The sequence below is a fragment of the Bidens hawaiensis genome, unplaced genomic scaffold (assembly GCF_021521415.1).
Source record: "Bidens hawaiensis isolate Kalapana, Puna unplaced genomic scaffold, B.hawaiensis_p1.1 tig00035854_1, whole genome shotgun sequence".
Lineage (NCBI taxonomy): Eukaryota > Viridiplantae > Streptophyta > Magnoliopsida > Asterales > Asteraceae > Bidens > Bidens hawaiensis.
The window spans coordinates 90258-103485 of record NW_027496226.1 but is presented as its reverse complement, the minus strand read 5'-3'; the positions used below and the strand labels follow the sequence as shown (position 1 = coordinate 103485).

At 32.9% G+C, this 13228-nt stretch overlaps 1 long non-coding RNA gene across 1 annotated transcript; it reads right to left on the bottom strand.

Annotated features, from left to right (window-relative positions):
- Nucleotides 1-5616: 5616 nt before the first annotated feature.
- On the bottom strand, nt 5617-8118 carry LOC143587733 (uncharacterized). The gene is made up of 3 exons (XR_013144958.1): nt 7403-8118; nt 7285-7333; nt 5617-5834 (listed from the first exon to the last, which is right to left on the bottom strand). It is a non-coding gene; the product is annotated as an uncharacterized LOC143587733 (long non-coding RNA).
- Nucleotides 8119-13228: the final 5110 nt, after the last annotated feature.

Sequence of the window (13228 nt, the reverse complement as noted above, 5' to 3'; positions counted from 1 at the left end):
AAGCTTCGTCCCGTAACAAATACGGTATCAATGCGGCTGGTGGTTTCTCCAAAACTGTGTATTCCTCATACTGTCTTCCACCTAATTTGGCCAGCATATCCGCACACTGATTCCCTTCTCTTCTAGTATAAACAAGGGTGCAGTTTCGCTCCATCATCAATTTCTTAATAACATCCATAACAGTCTTGAGCGAATATTGATCATCCCTAAGTGTATAATAACCCACGACAAGCCCTGTAACAGTTTCACAATCGGTCTCAATTAACAAACGTGACAAGTTCTTCTCAGCCACTAAACGTAAGCCGCTGTATATACTCCACATTTCAGCCTCGAGACTTGTATATAATCCGCCCTCCATCTTTCCCATGTACCCGCACAACCATCTTCCTTTGCTGTCTCTAATCAGACCCCCGAAACTTGATGGACCCGGGTTCCCTCTTGAACTCCCGTCGGTGTTTAACTTGAGAAAGTCATCGGGTGATAACATCGGTCGCATATGGACATTGTGATGCAAACTTACTTCTTGTTGGACAAGAACATCGACAGCTGTAACCATAGGTTATTTTTTTTCTTATTGAAGAATTAGAAATATGTTTATGTTTGTTTTTGTAAGTGAGAATGTGAGTTTGATCAGTGCTTATTTATTATAGTTAAACCGACTTCAATTACTTGCCCGACAAGTGATTTTTGTTTTTCAAAATACATAAAAAGAAATTAATCACGTAGTTTCCAACTTTAAAATATATCGATCACCATTCAAAATTTAAAAAAAGATAATCAATAAGGAAAGATATAATAACGCAAAAAATAATTAATTACATGGGTATAATATAATGATAACTAAGACCACGAGTAGTCATAAAGCTCCACTCCTAGCGTTATATGTCACGTGACGTCTAATCAGAGTTATGGTTTTTTACAAAAACATGGTGTAGTCATAAAGCCCAACCCCTGGTTGTTATGTGTCACATGGCACCCAGTCACATTTACACTTTTTTGTTTTTTTTTAATTTTTTATTAATAATAATCGAATAACAATAATATTTTACACTTTTTCTTTTTTGCATTTCTACATTTTAATTAAAACTAAACAAATAATATTTCACTAAATAACTAAATATTACATTAAAATTAAAAAAAAAATAATACTAAAAGGATAAATCTTTTGTTGGACCTGGACTTTACATTAAAACTAAACAAATCTTTTGTTAATTGGACATGGACGTTTAACATTTGGTTAAAAATCATAAAATGGCCCGATTCAATTATATTAGGTTGTCTTCTACGTTATACCACCTGTGTAATCATCCAGCGCCAGACACCGGAAAATTTTAAGGGTGGTATGAGAATCTCGTGGCAACCTAGAATCTGTGTAAATAGCCATTGTTGGACAACCAAGTATTACCAAATGAAAAATAGTTTTTGAAAGTTGTGCCTTTCTCGCGTTATATAGGAAACGCCGGAAAAAATAAAATACCCAAAACGCCGCCCACAAAGTGCCACTACGGATGTCTAACATTGATAATTTGTAAAATAGATTAATTGGTAACTTATTGATGGGCGATTTATCTTTTAAATCAACATTACAAAAGATCAATTGGTACACGTCTATGACCTACGGCATACTTTATAGGTATAACGTAACGATAAATAACAACAATAATCTGTAACCTCAATTAACGTTAACGTCAGTCGGTAAATTGTTGAAAAAGATATTTGTCAATAATCTCTGAAAATATGAGTGTCGTTTAAATGTCGAAAAACACGAATATATTAAGGCCTAAAAATCCCCTAGCCACTAACCTTAAAGCTAGAGCAATACAAGACAGATTTTTTTTTTTTTTTTTTACCTAAACTGGTTTTAGGATGGAACAAATTTGAAGAAACTCTAAAATAGGGTTTGAGAGGTCCGAAACCGTTCTTGCACGTAAACAATATATAAATTCTTGATGCTACACTTGTTTTGTTTGCCTTTTTAGTGTACATTTTATATTTCATGGTCGATGCATCTTATACCTATAGAGGTAGGGTGTTATAGAATGTGAAACTGTATGTCTTAAAAGTTAGAAATGTGTTTATATTCGTTTCATTGGCGACCTACGTTGTACTTATGAGGTCACCAGCACCGCATGATTTTCCTTAGTGCTATATATACATTAAAATACTTATTAAACCCCCCATGATTTTTTTACATCAACTCCATAAACTTTTGACCAACCCCTAAGAAATTTTGCATTCGCATATTAAGCCCAACTAAACACTAATAGAATTATACAAACATCTCATATAAATATTTAAGCCCACAAGTTGTATGTTAATAATCAAATGACTTAAGTCTGCCCAAAAGTTATAATGTACATGACTTAAAGCCAATGTTGATGTTACACGTTTAACACATAATATTAGTTACTATATTAATGTTTACCCATAATTACGTGGTCTAGTGATATAATGTTTGCTTGTTGTTTATATGAAGTTTAGTTTGATTTATTTTTTTTGCATGAGCCGAAACGATTCTAGTCGAACAAAAAAATAAATCGTTATTAAATAAATTAAGATAAAAGCTCATAATCTATCTATAACTCCCCCCCCCCCCCCTTTTTTTTTAAATCTTAGCGGCCTTTAATTATATGTGAACAAAACAAAAGCAGGCATTAAATTAAATAAAATTTGATACCATACGCATTAGTAGTTGTACATTGGTATAAATGGTATGGACATGTGAGACAACCACATTTTGGCGTTTAGTATATATATAACGGATGCTATTGATCACTCTACATCAAAGTCCCTCTAGTTCCGTGTTAAGCCGCCATCACCATTTTGCTAATAAACTTAGAATTAAATCTCTAGTGGACCGAGACCGAGGCCACAGTTTACATGATCTTGGATGAGATAATTGGCTTAATTTAAATGTTGATTTCAACTAAAATGGACTTTCTACAATAAGAATTTACCACCAAACAAAAATTTAAGTAACAAAAGAAAAATTAGAGCGTAATTTTAACCAAGCAAAGCATCCTCTTTTAACGATATTTGTAGCCAATAAACCTATCTTTAGTGGTGTCACTCATCTTTCAAATACCATGAACCATTTTTTTAAACTAAGCCTTTGACCCTTCACATTCATCCTTTCTGCCACTTCCTTTTCCAGTTCCATCAATCCACCCGAAACAGGAAACCAAAACTTTAACATATCATCTTTATAACTCGCCTTCACCGTCAACAACCCCGTGTGGCCCACACTCCGTGCTGCATGATAATCTCCTTTGTTTGAACTCTTATGTCCTCACCTTTCAAGTCCATAATCATTCGTGCTACTTTGTATATATAAGCTAAAGCTAGTTTAGCAACACACGGGCTAGACGACTGTTACAAGGATGCTTGTGACGGCTTCGGGTTCCCCTACTTTTGCCATGCTTTTGGCACTGACCAACTGGATATCCCAATCCCATGCTCCCGACAAAACTTCTTCAATGTAGACCTACTAGTACTAACTTAAGGATTTAACTATTATTTAAATTAAGATTTTAGTATTTATTTAACTATTATTTTATATAATTAGTTATGTTTCATAAATTTATAAATCGTAAACTATCATAATTGAATATATTACTTAAAAGAATATATAAAAACAACAAGCTTGTTTAAGTTCTTGAGCTGGCACGAGCCCGATAAGTGAAGTTCGAACTCAAGCTTGGTTTTAAAAAGTGCGGCTCATAGGCCATATGAAAAACACCTTATTTAAGATTAGACGAAAGACCATGAAGCGGTAGGTCAAAACCCGTACTTTGTTGCAGTTGTATTAGTTATTAGTCCATCTTTTGTAATCTATTCAAGAGTGTTTTTCTTCATTATTATTTTTTTAACCTAAGTTTAATACTTTATTTTATTATTTCAAAATAACTATATAATATATTTTGATTTTCTAACGGGCTCCCTTTTTAATCGATTTGTTGATGTATGTTTTTCTTCTATATATTTAATTGAAACAAACATTTAAATTAAGCCAATTTTCTTCTATTTCTTCATTGTTTTTTGAACCATACGTTTCTAAATTATTCTTGTGTATCTTTTAGCCACCGTATTTCTTTTAGCAAATATGTTTTATGTTTATTCCTTTTATATGGTATTGAGAGCCTCATATACGTGAAGCTCTTGCCTCACGCTTAGCGCTTCAGTTTTTGAACCAAAACGCTATGCCTCGCCTCACGCTTTTTAAAATCAAGGGCTCAAGCCGTTTACTAGACAAACTTATTTTTAAGTTCGGCTTGTTTAGACACAAACTTTATGTATATGGGAAAGGGAAATCAATAACTTACAGGTTGGAAGAGCGCCTGTAGGTAAATCACAACATTCATCTAGCAAGCTAGCAGCCCCTGTAATTATATGCTTCTGCTTAGCTGAGTTAATTTTTATGATCATTTAATATATAGGTTTAAGTACCTCAATCAAGGTGGCTTTTGGAGAACTACTTAGCAAAGAGATTTTTACTTTAGGAGACATGATAACTCCTGTGTGTTTGTGCTCCACAAAGCAGGAACTTGTGGAAGAAGCGTCAAACTCTTAAAGTTAGCAAGCCGAGGAGGTTGGCATGAGATCAGTTCCACGGATGAATTCAGAAGCTGCAAAACAGTCTATTCAATAAAACTATATACAAATAAATAATGTCTAAAGGTAAACATTTGTTTGATAAGAAAAAAAAACCTCAATGATCTCAATGCGCAGTGAAATTAGATGTTTGACATTGTGCAATTGCTGAATAAGACTGATAATAGTAGGGGCATATGAACTGCTTATATACTCTACAAAGCTGTGGAAAGAGACGTGCACTTTTTCCAAACAAGGGAAACCATCTGTTGAGAACATTTGAGGACAAACGCCTTTAAAGTGCAAAGAAGCAAGCTTGGGTGCAGAAACATGATATTTTCCTCCATCAAAATTTAAATTACTCAGATTTTACAATTCAAGTAAAATTATCATTTTTTTATATATATATGACGTTTGATTTCACCCATGTGTAACACGGGTCACCATCGATCCTAGTTAACACTATAATGGGTGTCTGAATTATTAGAGGGCGAGGAACTTAAATATTCAAACAAATATGTTGTGGTATGTATGAATTCAAATCCAAAAAACAAGTGGACCAAGGTTCGAAACCGGGAGGGTTATGTGGCAAATAGCAAACTAAAGGAATATAACCCATCAATTATTTTTCTTGTTGGTTCACTGGTTCTGAATCAAAGAAACCTCGAACCAAGTAATTACAAACTCTTAAAATTAAGATGCTTAAAAATTGGGATTTAGTGAAGGAAAGGTGAGATGGGGATAGTTTGGTAGGGTTTGCTTTATATAGCAAATTTAACAAGACATGTTGACTCCTACGTATGAGACACATAGGGGTGAACATGGTTTTTTTGGTTACGAGACCAAAACAAACCTACAACCAGTGATTTAGTCACCATACAACCAATCTGAAACTATGAAACGATTGCTCAAGAAAGCATTAACACACCCTTGATTGTCATTGCAATTTCAGCTTCAAATTCGAACATGATTTGTGATGTACTGCTATGCCACTAGAAACAGTCATAAAATTTTTGCAACTAAACTTAACAATAAATAATAAACATAATTTGGTTCTAAACACAACAATAATTAACATAATTTGGTTCTAAACATACAGTAATAAATAAAATTTGGTTCTAAACAAACATGAAAGTCTTAATTTGGTTATGAACATAACAACATAATCGTAACTTGGTTCTAAGCATTAAATAAGAAAAGTAAGCCCAAATAGGTGAAAGATGACTATCGCGCAAGACGAGGACCTGAATCAAACATATAAAAAATTATGGCACCAACAGTTGATTTTAGCTATCACTTTATGCAACGCTGCAAACAAGCTAAGTCAGAGCTTGTCTCCTTAACTGGAGTATTTATTAATTATTTCAAATTAAGAATTTAGTATTAATTTAACTATTACTTATATAATTTAAATATTTTTTCATAATTTTATAAATAGTAGCTATCATGATTTAGTATATAAAACTATAAAAGCATCAGGCTTGTATAGGCTCACAAATTGTCTAGAGCTCTATAAGTGAAGCTTAGGGGGGGGGGGAGGGGTGTGGATGTGGTGGCATCACTCATCACACACCCCACCAATCAAACGGTGTCACATTACCAACCCCAAATCCATAACATGTGATGGTTTTTTACTAGGGGTGGTAACGTGAAGCTTAGGGGGGGAGGGGTGTGGATGTGGTGGCATCACTCATCACACACCCCACCAATCAAACGGTGCCACATCACCAACCCCAAATCCATAACATGTGATGGTTTTTTACTAGGGGTGGTAACGTGATGTGGTGGTGTGTGATGAAATTTTTTTGTTTTTGTTTTGTTTTTTTTTTGCAAGATTAAATGTTACAAAGATAAATAAATAAATAAATAAAAACCTACAAAAAAATGGTTGATATAGGCCTTGTCACGTTTCCGCCAACTTAGCCGACTTTTATATAATTTTTATAGCATTCAAAAGTTCAAGGTTTAATTCGTAAATTATTCTAAATTCTGTTTAAAAGAAATGTGAAAGTTAAGGGATTAAATATGTAAATTGTATTCAAAATATAATACAATAATAATATTGTATTATATTATTTATCCGGTGACCCAACAATTTATTCCTCCTTCTTTCCCCCATTTTTCCGCTGACCCAACAAAACACAGCAGCTCCTCCTTTATTTTCCAAGCTACCAACGGCTACATTCCTCCCCCCAACGGCTCTTTTTCTTGGAATGCACCCCTCATCCCGCGTGACACCCATCACGCAACTAACCCATTTTCCGCGTGACAAGGGGCGGCGGCGGTGTTGAAAGGGCCATCACACGTGATGGATCACTCATCACGCACCGCCCCGTCCACCCTTAAATTGATGCTTGGTTTAAAAAGGCGCGCCTCACGTGCTTGAGGCAATAAGAAAACGACTTATTTAAAATGAGGCGAAAACCCATGAAGCGCTAAGTCAAAATACGTATCTACATTATTCTTGTGTTTCTTTTAACCACCTTTATGTTTATTATTTTTTATTTGGTATTGAGCACCTCAAAGCCCTAGCCTCATGTTTGGGCATCGATTTTTTAAACCGAAACACCCTAGGCTACCTCACCACACACATTTTAAAATCAAGGGCTGAAGCCTTTTACTAAACAAACTTATTTTTTAAGCTCGGCTTGCTTAGACACAAACTTTATGTATATGGGAAAATCAATAACTTACAGTTTGGAAGACGACCATAAGGTAAATCACAACATTCCTCTAGCAGCCCCTGTATTTATATGCTTCCTCTTAGCAATGAATTAATTTTCATGATCATTTAACATATAAGTGTAAATACCTCAATCAAGGTGGCTTTTGGAGAACTACTAAGCATATAGTTTTTTACTTCAGTAGACATAATAACTCTCGTGTGTTTGCGCACCACAAAAGCAGGAACGTGTGGAAGAAGCGTCAAACTCTTTAAGTTAGCAAGCCGGGGAGGTTGGCGTGAGATCAGTTCCACGCATGAATTCAGAAGCTGCAGAAAAGTCTAGTCATAAAACTATATACATATGGATTATATCTAATAGGCTAGCATTTGTTTAGTAAGAAAAAAAAACCTCAATAATTTCCATGCTCAGTGAAAGATGTTTGACATTGTGGAATTGCTGAATAAGACTGATAATAATAGGGGGGGCATATGAACTTCTTACATGCTTTACAAAGCTGTGGAAAGAGACGTGCGCTTTTTCCAAACAAGGGAAACCATCTGTTGAGAACATTTGAGGACAAACGCCTTTAAAGTGCAACGAAGTAAGCTTGGGTGCAGAAACCTGATATTTTTCTCCCTCAAATTTTAAAATACTCAGATTTTTCAATTGAGGTGTATCCACACTGAAAGTACGTGTACAAGGCTTCCCTTTTTCAAGCGTGAGGTTAGAAAGTTGAGGATGACAGATCCTTAAAACTGTCGATCCAATCACTTTGCAGTTATATAAAGTCAGATCTTTCAAGTTGGGGCATACGGAGAAAAATCCATCATCATATAAAGTGACATGATGAAGACGTAAAGTTGTTAGCTCTCTCGTCACAGGAACCTGAAAGAGGGAATGCAGCTCTCTCGTCACAGGAATATTTGTTTCTCCCTAACAAGCATGTAATGTTCATTTGTTGGACGTTAAGGGATAATGCACGGTTCACAACCCTTTGGATGCGACGACTAGTTCTTTTTCGACCAAAATGAAGATTGAAAGAAGACAGCTGAAGTTGATTTTTGTGGCGAGACAAAAGCTTAACAAAGTTTGACAGCTTGTCCATTGTAGAGAAATCATCACTTGAGAAACTAAGACCGGGAATTGAAGTCCATAGATACCTCCATCCGGGTGACAAGACACTAGTTCTAATAGCATCTTTTAAGCCAACAAAAGACAGGATTTTAAGGATGAGATCATCTGACAAACTACTTAGTCTGTCGTCACCCATTCCTGTTGTATCGCAATCCATTCTCCAAAACTGAAAAGATTTTAGTTTAGAGATTCCTTAGGCATAAAAAATTAAACCAAAAAAACTTACCTTGCTGCAAGATGAGATCGTGAATAATAATAGGATGTAAAAGAGAAAAAATTCGATTTAGGGTTGGGACTTGGGAGGAAAACTGGATCGATAATAAAAAGAAACTTCAATTTAAAAAAGAAACTTCAGTTTATAGGTTAGGGATGATTTTATTGTAGGGAGGAGGTGGCATTATAATTTACAACACAATTAATCCTTAATTTAGACATATTTAGGTCTTGAAGTATTGTGTACATAATATACTAGGTTAGGTACCCGTGTGATACACGGGTTGGGTAAATTATATTATAAAAAAGTCAATGAAACTAAAGATGCATTTAAAACATCTAATAAATTACAATGAAGATCTCATAAATTTCTAAAAATCTCTTTATATATAACGTTTTTAGTCTTATTTGAGACTTGACCATCTTCATCTAAAATGAGTACTTTGAGCCCTTCTCTTGTTGTAACTCTAGACAGCGCAACATATAATTGGTCATGGGAGAACACTGGTTGTTTAAGAAATAAACCAACTCTAGAAAGTGATTGGCCTTGGCTTTTATTAACTGTCATTGCAAAACAAACAACAACTGAAAACTGTCTCCTTTAAAATCTGAACGGAATTTTTTTATCTGTTGATATAAGATTTGCTTTTTAAATATAAGTGCGGTCACCAATATTGGTTCCAGATATGACAACTTCAATAACACGATTATAAAGTCTCTTTACCTGTAGTCTTGTTCCATTGCATAGACCATTTTTTTGGTCAACATTTCTTAGTAGCATGATGGGTACTCCAACTTTAGTACCAACTTGTGATTTTGCATTCCAGAAATTTTTAATCTATTAAAACATTAGGAGAGTACATATTTTCTTGAAACGTGTCACGACTTTGTAAGGAAAATGAATAATTACAATTACAATAAAATGATGAAAAGATCATAAATATAATTGTAGGTTTCGTAAATTTTGAAATTTTATTCTCATTAACATAATTAACACATCTCTTACACTGGTTTATACATTGTACACCAATAGTATCACATAAATTTTATATTTGTTATGATCATTAACATAATTAACACATAGATATATAAGGAATAAAAGAAAAGCATAATAATTGTAATTAAGAAAATGTAGAAATTATTGGACATTAACAAAGTTATGAATGATGAATTATTCATAATTCTTGGTATGTAAGTTTAGGGAATTCACTAATTAGAGTTGACTTCTAATTTTTTATTTTATATATTTTATAACTAAATATATAAAAATCAATGATTACTTTGAGCTTTGTATAGGAGACATAAAAAAAAGTATATATTTGATTCATAATTTTCACTTACCTAAAATTGTTATTAAAATATATAGAGTTTACATAATATATTCTAGAGTAATTGTTTTGACTTACAAAATTACATTTGGAAACCATTTCATGCGTACATTAAAGAAAATGTATATAATTGAAATAAACTAAACAGGATTACAAAAATACTAACACATGTATTATAACTTAGCCAATGGTCCACCACCGTTTTCGAGCGGGCCGCTCGGGTTTGACCTCTGGTACGAATATTTTATGTAAACTCTATATATTTTACAATAATTATTTAACACTTTGATTACTATACACATATATACATTTTAGAGCATACGTTTGTATATATAAATCCGTCCTTCACCTGCAACTAAACACTATCCAACACCTAAACTATAACAATAACAATGCCTTAATATAACATCTTTGACTTCAACTTTGGTAACTATTATCGTTACATTATCCGCACGAACTATGCATACTTTTTTTTAACAAAAGTGGAAAAAAAAGAAAGTATAAAAACAATTGTTACACATTTCATAAACCATATATAAAGCAAAGCCAGATGTATTATAACTTAGCCATTGGTCGACCCCCGTTTCCGAGCGGGCCGCTCTGGTTTGACATGTGACTCGAGCCTAGAACTTGCAATAAACATTCAAAACAACAAATAGACCATATAATATAACATTAAACTTTAATATTAATATAAAAAGTTTCAATTAAAATTCAGACACATAAACCGAAACAAAACATGAAACAAAATACGAAACTAAACCAAATCACAGACGACTTATTCGGAAAAACAAAACAAAAACTTGAAACAACCATGCTTGTCGTCTTTCACAATCTCCCAGACTCAGGATCATCAATCTTGTTTTTCAACCTTGGGGATCAACAACTTTGGAATCATATTTTCATCAAGTTCAGCAATCTACTAATAATTAATGACTTCCCTTAACTCATGTACTCTACTAATTATGTTGAAAAATAATACACACTAAATACTTAATATTTAATCATGACAAGTTATAATACCTATATACACTCTCATGACTCATATTTTAGTATAAAACACAATACACATCAAACTGAAACACAATTCTACACCTAACCTAATGCTCTAGTACACAAATCCACACCTAGTGTAATGTAATTCTACACACATATACCTAACAAATAAATGTAAAATTACAAAAATAGCCTCGAATCATACCGGAGGAGATGTGAATCACTGAAGATTGAAGATAGCTGAAGACCAACATATGAATTTTTAATAATAATAATAAAGTAGGTAATTTTCTTAACTCATGTAACTTCGAGTTGTTGGTGTAACTTCGACCTACAAGACGTCTTGTATGCTCCGATCAACTAAAGAAAATGATAACCTTACCTGGGTGCTAACCACACTAAGTGGGACATTAGCCGAATGCATGCAACGATAAGTGACCTTGTTACTAAATTACGACGCAACGCAAATAACATATATTTAAAACATTATTAAGAATTTCAAGTGTTAAAAATTTTTTATTAATAAAAAACGAGTTGTATAGCCCTATACGACTCAACTGACCGGTATAGCCAACTATACGAGTCGTATAAACAAATCCTACATGTATGGGCATGACTCTTTCTCATTGGTGGTGCTAGCTAGTTTATGAAAACTATTTTGTGGATGCCTATTTTTTTGTTCTATTTTTTTTACATTTGTCTATCTTCAAAGTTTTCCATTGTTTTTTTGGTTGAAATTTCTTTTTCTCAAACCAAAATATCTTAACAGCCCCAACCCCTTTTTTTAATTTTATCTTTTAGTTGTCATTAAGTTTTGTCTTATATTAATTTAATTATGTATTAATATTATTATTATTGATTTGAATCAAATTATACAAATTAAATGAACGTGTTAATTATAAGAATCAAGTAGGGTAATTCTCTAATGTATATATAATTACCCTACTTGTTTCTTACAGTTAGTACGTTAATTTAATTTGTACGTTAACTTTTCTCGATATCACTATAATATGTTAGATTTTAATTACTATTACTATTACTATTATTATTTTGTTAACTATTTTTTAATTATATATATATATATATATATATATATATATTATGTTACCGTTGTTACGCTTTAGGTCTTAATAAAGTTCACCAAGTTTTATTACTTATTAGTGTGTACTTTTTTGTAAAGATGATAAAATTATGTTCATATAACTACAGATAGCATAGATATAAAAATATTACTATTTAGTATTTACAAATACAAGTTCTTAAAATTTTAACACATCTATTTCCAGAACACGTATGTTTCCAGTTTGTTCTCTCAATTACTCGCGAGTGAGTCGAAAACAACAGTTAAGCCGGTTCAGATAAACAGAAGGATCAGTTCAATAGATGATAAGAGTTTGAGTGGTTCAAGATAAAGGTCTTATCTAATTTTATCGAGTAAGATGTAAGGTTCGTATAACGTGTTTGGATTGCAATGAATATTATGGTGGGGTCAATTTGGCATCATGACGCGTGTTAAATGACTTGACATTTTGAGCTGCCGTAATCCGCGATTGCAATGAATATTATGGTGGGGTCAATTTGGCATCATGACGCGTGTTAAATGACTTGACATTTTGAGCTGCCGTAATCCGCGGTGCAATCAACATGACTTCCGTGAGTAAGTAAATTGGTTGTAACTTTACATAGGATACCATAATTATCCAAATAAAATTAAAATTATTTATAACACGGGCAGTCAAATCGTACATCGTAGATATAAGAGATCTTTGGTTCACAAGTAAATGCATCGTCTCTTAAATCGCCAACGGTTTTGAGCTTAATGCTTGGCTACCTAGGGGGTGTTTGGCCTAGCTTTTATTTTATGTTTGTCTTATATATTAAATTAGCTTATAACTTATTTTCTATTATTTGATAAGCTTTTTTTAAGTGTTTGGATTAGCTTATATTCTACAAGTTAATTATGTGTTTTAATAAGTTGTTAAATCCATAATTTCTTTAATTTGTTAAAGTAATAAGTTGCTTCAATTTTTACCAATCCACCACCATTTGAGGACAAATGAGTAATTTACATCCTTAAACAAATAAGCTTCATCAAATAAGCTAAAAAAACCATATTCAAATAAGTTTCTTCAAATGAGCTTATATAAGCTAATAAGCATAAGCTTAAAAAACTAAGCTAAACACCAAGTTAAGCTAATTTTATAAAAAAAAAAAAGCTATAAACTTTGTTAAAAAAAGCTAGGCCAAACACCCCATGTTACGTATTGACTATTGAATAGTGTAAATACATAGAACTTTGAC